The sequence below is a fragment of the Sardina pilchardus genome, chromosome 15, assembly GCF_963854185.1.
Source record: "Sardina pilchardus chromosome 15, fSarPil1.1, whole genome shotgun sequence".
NCBI classification, from domain to species: domain Eukaryota; kingdom Metazoa; phylum Chordata; class Actinopteri; order Clupeiformes; family Clupeidae; genus Sardina; species Sardina pilchardus.
In genome coordinates, this window is record NC_085008.1 from 29,745,199 (window position 1) to 29,752,698 (window position 7,500).

General features: G+C 48.5%; 1 protein-coding gene across 1 annotated transcript in view; it reads right to left on the reverse strand.

Annotated features, from left to right (window-relative positions):
- Positions 1-7,500, reverse strand: part of LOC134101724 (discs large homolog 1-like protein) — a 52,196-nt gene that overhangs the window by 27,830 nt on the left and 16,866 nt on the right. The window lies entirely within an intron of this gene.

Below are 7,500 nucleotides of genomic sequence, written 5' to 3' on the forward strand. Positions count from 1 at the left end.
TTGGAATTTAAATTCTCAAAACTACCACTTCAACCTCCACAGCATGCAGTACTTGTGCACATCATAAAAGCAATGTTTGTTGGAAGAATCACTTCCAAAAAACAGCAACTGCTTTTCCCAAAACACTATTTCATACAAAGAGCCATTTTTGCTACAAGTGTTGAACCAGTTGTCATATTATAATCACATATAATTTTGCCATTTTTATTCCACATTTTTGGACACGCATACCGTACACACCCCCCACAAATCCCCACATCCCTACACAAATACACACACACACACACACACACATCCCTACACAAACACACACACACACACACACACACACACACACACACACACACACACATGGATATTCCACTACATTGTCACTTTGAGTTTTTCCCTGCTCGCAATAGTGAACTGCAGCCATGACAGCAAAACTTCACCATGAAACCACCAAAACTCTGTCCAAACAGTCTTAGAAATAACACTAAGTGTTATTTCTCTTTAGTGCTGCTTTAAGTGTTATTTCTCTTTAGTGCTGCTTTAAGTCTTAAAGCAGCACTAAAGAGAAATAACACTTAAAGCAGCACTAAAGAGAAATAACACTCAAAGCAGCACTAAAGAAGAATTGCTCTCAGGGTTCTCCTACAGTTGAAAAGCGCAAGTGTCTATCACCACTGTACAGCTGACAAATGTGTGTCTCTATAACAAACTACAAACATCACGTAGAGACGATGTAGAGAGAATGCAGAGAGCAGAGAGAGATCTCAGAATTCCAACATCACAATCTGACCATGGCTGGACATGCCTCACTCATAGACAGATAGATAGATATAGATAGATGGATAGATGGATGGATGGGATACGTATAGGAAGAAACCTCGGACAGATCCACGACCCAAGGCCTAACCCATCTGCCTAGGGGTCAGTTACAGTACAGTAAGGTCATTTTTAATGTCAGAAAGTTCAAATATACGTAGTAGTCCAGTGTAGGGAATAAGTTGTCCATAGGGATTAGGAATTGTCTTAAGGAAAGAATTGGGTCACTAGGATGCGTGGGCCAGGACTCCGGGCAAGGGGACAACAACAGGCGATGGAAGGGCAGTCCTAGGGATGGGAATTCAGGTGTAATGAATGGGCTAATGGAATGTGATATGGGCTAGTATACTGTACAGTGTGCATATGGGCTAGTGTAATTACTACTGTGCATACTGTATGGGCTAGTATACTGTATCCTGTGCATATGGGCTAGTATAATTACTACTGTGCATATGGGCTAGTATAATTACTACTGCGCATATGGGCTAGTATACTGTATCCTGTGATGGGCTATATGGGCTAATATACTGTTTACTGTGCAGTATAGGTTAACACCAATCTGCAGAAAAGGGAACACATACAGTAAATACAGTAGCCATCAGTAGAGGTAGTCAGCATAAATGTACATCTAGCACATGTGGTAAAGGAAGAAAAGGTGAAGAGGAAGAAAATAACCATGACATATGGTATCATAACAACCATGTCACAGCATAACCCAACTATCTATGACACAGAATGATCAAACATTACCCAGCAGAGCAAAACCATTAAAAAACTTTACCAAACCATAACACGGCAATAAAACAAAATTATGACATCACAATCCAAGACATCATATGCCAATTATGACATCATTATTCAACTACGACACATCACAACCAAACCATAACACATCATAACTATGATGTCATGACTCAAGCGTGACACAGCAGGACCACATGGCCAAAATCAGCACCCCCCCCAACATACACACACACACACACACACACACACACACACAAACACACACACACACACACACACACACACACACACACAGCAGCCCTCAACCACACACACACACATAGCAGCTCTCAACCACACAAACACACACAGCAGCTCTCAACCACACACACATACACACACAGCAGCTCTCAACCACACACACACACACACACACACACACACACACACACACACACACACACACAGTGACACCCCACTTCCCTGCTGTCCTTACTCACTGGTGGTGCTGCTGCTGCAGTGTGTGTGGTGTGTGCAAACACCCGTTCCCCGCCGGACGGACACACACATTTTCTCTCGCAGGCGTGGCTATACACACAGGTTCTCTCGCAGTTTAGGTTGTACACACACACCCTGCCGCCGCCGGGCTCACACACACACGCCCTCCGGTAGCTGTAGTTGTGCTGGTACATGCACGCCCTCTCACAGGCCAGACACCAGGGGGCGCCGCTGTGCGCTTTAGCACCCTTACGGCTGGGGCTCTTCCTGCTGCCGCTGTGGCCTCTGGCGCCCCTAGTGGCCGGAGGCTTCCTGCTGCGGCTGCGGAGGTGGGTGGAGCGGGAGCGAGGCCGGGAGTGGGAGCGAGAGCGGGGGTTAGCGTGGGGGGGCGAGCGAGCGGGCAGCGTGAGGGAGCGGGGGGAGTGGGGGGGGGAGCGGGGGGGCAGGGTGTACGAGGGGTACGAGAGAGGGGGCGCGAGTTGGTGCCGCTGCTGATGGGATGCGAGGAGGGGGGCATGCCAACCTGAGAGTGTGTGTTGTGTTTGTGTGTGTTGGTCTGTGTGTGCGTGTTGGCTCGAGTGTGTGTGTTGGTCAGTGTTTTTTGTGCGTCGGCCTGTGTGTGTGTGTTGGCTCGAGTGTGTGTGTTGGTCAGTGTTTTTTGTGCGTCGCCCTGTGTGTGTGTGTTGGCCCACATGTGTGTGTTGGTCTGAGAGTGCTGGGGTGCTGTGTCGTTGGTGAGAGGAATGACTTGTGTGTGTGTGTTGGTTTGGGAGTGTGTGCTGGTTTGTGTGTGTGTGTTGGTTTGGGAGTGTGTGCTGGTTTGTGTGTGTGTGTTGGTCTGGAAGTGTGTGTTGGTTTGTGTGTGTGTGTTGGTCTGGGAGTGTGTGTTGGTATGTGTGTGTGTGTTGGTCTGGGAGTATGTGCTGGTATGTCTGTGTGTGTTGGTCTGGGAGTGTGTGTTGGTATGTGTGTTGGTCTGGGAGTGTGTGTTGGTATGTGTGTGTGTGTTGGTCTGGGAGTGTGTGTTGGTATGTGTGTGTGTGTTGGTCTGGGAGTGTGTGTTGGTATGTGTGTGTGTGTTGGTCTGGGAGTGTGTGTTGGTCTGGGAGTGTGTGTTGGTCTGGGAGTGTGTGCTGGTATGTGTGTGTGTGTTGGTCTGGGAGTGTGTGTTGGTATGTGTGTGTGTGTTGGTCTGGGAGTGTGCGTTGGTCTGGGAGTGTGTGCTGGTATGTGTGTGTGTGTTGGTTTGTGTGTGTGTGTTGGTCTGGGATTGCTGGGGAATGGCAGCTAGTCATGGCTGCTCAGTAGCTCAGGGTAGTGGTAGGAAAGGGTGGAGAAGAGAGGGGGTAAAAGAGGCAGAATGTGTGTGTGTGTGTGTGTGTGGGGGGGGTGGTAATAGGGGATAACAGGCAATGGGGTAGGAGTTGAAAGAGAAGAGGATGTAAAGGAATGTGGCAGAATGAGTGTGAGTGTGTTTGTGTGTGTGTGTGTGTGTGTGTGTGTGTGTGAGGCAGGAATCAAACTCCTCTTCAGTTCTTCTACGCTGTAATCCTTATTTATTTTCTCTTCCTTTTAGTGTTGTCTTTTCTTCTCATTTTCTTCTCCTTCCTCTGTTTCTCCTGTGCAGTCGTTACTTCCTCTCCTGTTTCTCCTGTATCAGTCGTTACTTCCTCTCCTCTGTTTCTGCTGTGCAGTCGTTATTTCCTCTCCTCCTTTTCTCCTGTATCAGTCGTTACTTCCTCTCCTCTGTTTCTGCTATGCAGTCGTTACTTCCTCTCCTCTGTTTCTGCTGTGCAGTCGTTACTTCCTCTCCTCTGTTTCTCCTGTGCAGTCGTTACTTCCTCTCCTCCTTTTCTCCTGTGCAGTCGTTACTTCCTCTCCTGTTTCTCCTTTATCAGTCGTTACTTCCTCTCCTCCGTTTCTCCTGTGCAGTCGTTACTTCCTCTCCTCCTTTTCTCCTGTGCAGTCGTTACTTCCTCTCCTCCTTTTCTCCTGTGCAGTCGTTACTTCCTCTCCTCCTTTTCTCCTGTGCAGTCGTTACTTCTTCTCTGTTTCCCCTGTGCAGTCGTTACTTCCTCTCCTCCTTTTCTCCTGTGCAGTCGTTACTTCTTCTCTGTTTCCCCTGTGCAGTCGTTACTTCCTCTCCTCCTTTTCTGCTGTGCAGTCGTTACTTCCTCTCCTCTGTCTCTGCTGTGCAGTTGTTACTTCCTCTCCTCCATTTCTCCTGTATCGGTCGTTACTTCCTCTCCTCTGTTTCTCCTATATCAGTCGTTACTTCCTCTCCTCTGTTTCTCCTGTGCAGTCGTTACTTCCTCTCCTCCTTTTCTGCTGTGCAGTCGTTACTTCCTCTCCTCCTTTTCTCCTATATCAGTCGTTATTTCCTCTCCTCCGTGGCCTGCTCTGTTCTCTCCATCTCTCTCAGTCCCCAAACCCTTCCACTGCTGTGGAGTCAGAACAGTGAGGAGGAGGAGGAGCAGCGAGGAGATAAATCCTCTTCCACACACACACACACACACACACACACACACACACACACACACACACACACACGATTACACTTACACACACACACTCCCTTCTGCTCCACTTCCCCTGTCACTCGGTCTCTTTTGTTCGTCTCTCTTTCACTTTCGCTCTCCTCTTTACTCTCTCTCCCCCTCCCTCAACTCTCTCTTCCTCCACTCTCTCTCTCTCCTCCACTCTCTCTCTCCCCCTCCATTCCCTCTCTATCTCTCTCTCTTTCCTCTCTATTCATTCTCCAGCAACACTCTTGTACATCACTCGCGGCATTATGTGACCACACACAAGTACACACACACACAGACACACACACACACACATATGAGCGCGTGCACACACACACACACACACACACACACACACACACACACACACACACACACACACGCACAAACACACACAAGCACACACATATGAGCGCGCGCGCACACACACACACGAGCACACACAAACACAGCCTAGTCATCTATAGGGGCCTGAACACTGACACCGATTCCAGAGCATACAGCTAAGGAACTCCAGCAAACAAAATCATATAGTAATCTAGCATACTAATCTAATCACATGTGTGTTGCCTTCATGCAAAGGTGTGTGTGTGTGTGTGTGTGAGTGTGTGTGTGTGTGTGTGTGTGTGTGTGTGTGTGTGTGTTACCTTCATGCAGGCTCTGAAAGTGAGTGTGTGTGTGTGTGTGTGTGTGTGTGTGTGTGTTACCTTCATGCAGGCTCTGAAAGTGTGTATGTGTGTGTGTGTGTGTGTGTGTGTGTGTGTGTGTTACCTTCATGCGGGCTCTGAAAGTGAGTGTGTGTGTGTGTGTGTGTGTGTGTGTTACCTTCATGCAGACTATGAAAGTGTGTGTGTGTGTGTGTGTGTGTGTGTGTGTGTGTGTTGCCTTCATGCAGACTATGAAAGTGTGTGTGTGTGTGTGTGTGTGTGTGTGTGTTACCTTCATGCAGACTATGAAAGTGTGTGTGTGTGTGTGTGTGTGTGTGTGTGTGTGTGTGTGTGTGTGTGTGTGTGTGTGTGTGTGTGTGTGTGTGTGTTACCTTCATGCAGGCTCTGAAGGCGTTGTGGGGGCTGAAGAAAGTAAGAAGTTGCTGCCAGTGGGAGTCGTGGGAGTTGTGGGAGGGGGGGGTCGAGTCCTTGCTGCCGCTAGGTCGCCATGGCGCCCGCTTGACGCCCCCCTTATTGGGCGGGGGGCACGTGTTGCCACGGTCACCACGCGAGGACACGGAGCTGCTGCCCAAGATGTAATTCATCTCTGTCTAGACCCACGGCCCACAATGCACCAGCATCACCAAGCAACCAGGACACGGACAGGAGGAGGGGGAGGGGGAGGGGCACCTCTACGTCAGGTGTCGAGTTACAGCGTCTTCTACTCAGCTTACACTGCTGCTAGTTACACACACACCTGTACAGATAAGCGCTCAGACACATACGCGCACGCACGCACGCACGCACGCACGCACGCACGCACGCACGCACGCACGCACGCACGCACGCACGCACGCATGCACGCACACACACACACAGGTACAAGCCAACCAGTCCGATGCTGGTCTCATCTGCTCAACTGCTGCCATCAGACTCAAGCCCAAAAGGAGAGGGAGGAGAAAGCCACATTGCCCCACCCTAAACATCAACAGTTTAACATTCTCTCTCTCCCTATCTCTCTCCCTCTGTCTCTCTCTCCCTATCTCGCTCTCTCGCTCTGACCACCCGAAACATCAAAAGTCTCCCACTCTCTCTCTGTCTCTCTCTATCCATCTCTCTCTCTCTCTCTGTCTCTCTCTCTGTCTCTCTCTCCGAGCTTGTGTCACCAGAGTAACTTGATGATGTCCAGACGCAGTTCTCTGAAGACCAGAGAAGCATCCTGAACATTGGCCAGAGAACACTATCAGAAACCAGGACTGCTTAGAGGACACGGAGCGGGCAAAACAACATGCCAGTTGAGCAGGGCAGAGCATCCTGCCTGCCAGACCCCAAGGGAAGCTCATTGCAAAGCCAAGAACATTTCCCAATGCCAGCTCAGGGAGCTTAACACACACTGCTCCCAGCACCTCATGTCCATGCCCGCACTGCAGGAGAGTGTGTGGCTCCAAAACTGGCCTCTCGAGCCATCTGAAGATCCACAATAAGGAGCCCCACCACCACTAGGAGGACCATCATACTGTGTGTGTGTGTGTGTGTGTGTGTGCCAGCCAATGCATTGAAGTCAGGTAAGGTAGCACAGTGTGATTGTGTAAATGTAACAGAGTATTAACGAATGAATGATACACAAGCAAATGACCATCCTCTCTCCCTCCTGTAGTAGCACTGTGACATCCACATGCTGCTCAATATAAGACAGAATACAGAATTCAGACTGTATTGGAGTTGTTTTTCCATTTCTTGCCAATACATACACAGTACACAGCACAACAAAACACATACACACAACCACTCTTCAAACACACACTGGCACAAACAGCATATACAGAATGCTTTGTCAGTTATGCGCTTAATACAAATGTTAGGGCTTTAGTATTAGATCACCCCATGACATTGTGAGCTCAACAGCTCCAATTATCTAGTTACATTGCTGCTACATTACAGCTCCGGATATCTAGTTACACTGCTGTGACTTTACAGCTCCAATTATCTTGTTACATTGCTGTTAATTATAGCTCCGTATATCCAGTTACATTGCAGCCCACCAGCGCCAACTATCTAGTTACATTGTTGTTACATTACAGCGCCAATTATCTAGTTACATTGTTGTTACATTACAGCGCCAATTATCTAGTTACATTGTTGTTACATTACAGCTCCAATTATCTAGTTATATTGTTGCAACATTATAGCTCTGGATATCTAGTTACACTGCTGTTACATTACAGTTCCAATTATCTAGTTACATTACTGTTACATTACAGCTCCAAGCCCAACAGCTCCGGATATCTAGCCTCTCTCAG